This window comes from Arachis ipaensis, chromosome B10 (assembly GCF_000816755.2).
Source record: "Arachis ipaensis cultivar K30076 chromosome B10, Araip1.1, whole genome shotgun sequence".
NCBI lineage: Eukaryota > Viridiplantae > Streptophyta > Magnoliopsida > Fabales > Fabaceae > Arachis > Arachis ipaensis.
Genome location: NC_029794.2, coordinates 37442502 through 37445315, shown reverse-complemented (window position 1 = coordinate 37445315; position 2814 = coordinate 37442502).

Here is a 2814-nt window from a genome sequence, read left to right as displayed (position 1 = left end):
CTTATACACTATTGTGCTTGCAATGGTGTTATTCTTGTGATTTTTGAATGAATACAATTGAATTAACATAAAGTATATATTAGGATAGGTTTCATGTTTCATATTTCAAATAATTGATGATAAATACCATAACGGATAAAGAATCAATTGTAATTATTTAATGTAATTGATATTATAATTACCGTTCTTAAATATAATTATTATTAATCTTTATTGTATTTTTATATATAAAAATCAAATCATAAAAATGAATATTAAGTATTGATTACAATAGTGCCTAATAAAAAGGGATATGCTTTTCTAATTAATATCATTAATAAGTATATATGATAAGTACGGTGATAAGTAGAATAATAAGAGAGTGAAGTAAAAAATAAAACTGTTATTAAGTAATATAAATGAAGTAAAATATAAAAAATTTTAGCTGATTATGGCTGAAAAATTTTGGTTACCAAACTTTTTTCCTCATATATTGGTAGGATCATAAAACAATCAACATATACTGATTCTTCTCATAACACTGTAAGCATATTAATTATAGTTTTAATGATTTATTTGTAATAAATAACAATGAAGATCATTAAAAGGAATTTAAACTGCTCTATCCAAAGGCGGCGCATAATAAATAAACACATGATGATTGATATTCAGTTATATAAATAATTTACAAGCAAAAAATGGCAACACACTTCTTGAAAAACTACAAGTATATTAATTGTAGCGTATATGATTTATTTTCAACAAACGATAATTAATTGTAACCTATATGATTTAAACTGCTCTATTCAAAATACCCCAAACTTTATTACATGACGTTTGGTATGAAATTATTTACATATACCAAATTATTTACATAATTTACAAATGAAAAATAACTATGCAATTCTTCTCGTAAACCCATTAGCTTATTAATTATAGCCCTTATAATCTATTTCCAACAAATAACAATCATGATTACCATATAAAATTAAAACTGCTCCATTCAACTATCATGTGACCAAAACACAATGTGGAATTTACAAAGTAGTTTAAAGCAATACGGTTCGGTCCTTACATAAATCATCGGGTTTACGAACCGACCGATAAACCATTCGGGAACAGGTGAATGGAACCCGAATCACAACCTAGACACTTCTAATTTTTCTCGAAAAAAAAAACAACAGCAGAAAGAGGATCGATCCAGATGAAGCGGCGGACGGTGGCCGTGAAAGCGGCGGAACGTCTACTAATGTGAAGACAAAAACCATGAGTGAGAGTGAAAAACGAGACGGACACAACGAGAAAGGGAGACAGAGACGTGTATGAGAAGGCGAGCTCTAGCATGGAGTGATAAAGAGGCTGCGTGCGGGGAATGGATCCTCTCCATTGTTAAAAAAAATTGAGGGTGTAAAGTGTGATCTCTAGTCTTTTATTGTTCTTTCTCATATTTATTATTGATCCCACTTACAAAATTAATGGTAGGAGATTACACTTTACTCTCTCAATTGTTAAAAAAAATTGAGAGGATCCATTCCCCTGCGTGCGAATGAGATGAGAGAAGTGACGATTTTCAATTTTTATTCAATTTTGTGACTAGTAACAGAAAGTAAGAAGCTGTGGTATGCAATTGTTGAGAATGAATTCATTCATTAGGTTTCTAAATTGAGGTTAATAATTTATGCTTTTTGAGTTTAGAATTTAAACCAGATAGATTTTATTTAATTTTTTGTTTTTTTATGTCTATACAAAATTAGTTTGTCTTGTCGGTTGATTTTTTTTTTGTTACGGAGGAGGTGTAGGTGTTTTGTAGAGTTATGGAAGATGGGGTTTTACACCGTTATGTGGGACAGCTTTTTTATCAGAATTAATGTGGAAAAATCGGACCCTCCGAGTTCTTTATTTCCAAAAATTTATATGCAAATCGGATGGTCCGTTTTGCTTGGAGGAGATGAAACTCACATCATGAAAATCAGACCCTGCTATTTCTCATGGAACAAATCGGATGGTCCGTTTTGTTCGTTGGGGAAGTAGGTTCTAGTAGTCGCATGGTCCGAGTTGTGTGTATATATATAGTTGTGAAGTTCCCAAACCATAGATAGCCGACCAGATCCAAGTTTGTTAATCTTCTTCGACTTCTCTTCTTCTTTCTCAGGTGTGTGGTCTGTATTGTTGGGTTGGAAAAAAATAGTTGCTGGTAAAGTTTTTGTTTTCGTTTTAGTGAGTGATAGGAATGGATGATAGAGTCATTTTAAAAGTGTATTATTCTTTGATGTTTATAGTACTTTCTTTTATATTTTTTATTGTATTTATTTATTTATATAATAAATATTTTTTATATTATTTTTCTTAGGTTCTGTTTTTGCATGTATATAAAAAAATAATTTAAAGTATTTTTTATAATGTAAAGTTCCGGACGATCAACATTTCTAGGTTTTAATTTCTTTGACATTTAGATTTATTTTTTAGTTCAAACAGATGAAGCAAAAATGGTTGAGGGTGGAAGAAGATGAAGACTTCAAAGCTGGCTGGAGAAGAAAGGGAAAATGAAATTTCTGGGTACGCATGCAATAGAGGGGGTTGGTTATGCTAAATGGACACCGTCTCTAGGGAGCACCCGGCCGGTAAATGGAGTAGCAACAAATCAGACGGTCCGCTTTAGCACCACCCCAATGTCAAGCACCCCTACTCCCCATATCAGCGTCTAGCACTATGCCTCCGTATTAAAATTCAAAAGCGTTGTCTACTGTATGTATTCTTCTTTATTTGAAAAAATCTTTACGTGTTTTTTTTCTTTTTTACTAAATATAAAACTTGATTTTTTTTATTTTTTATTAC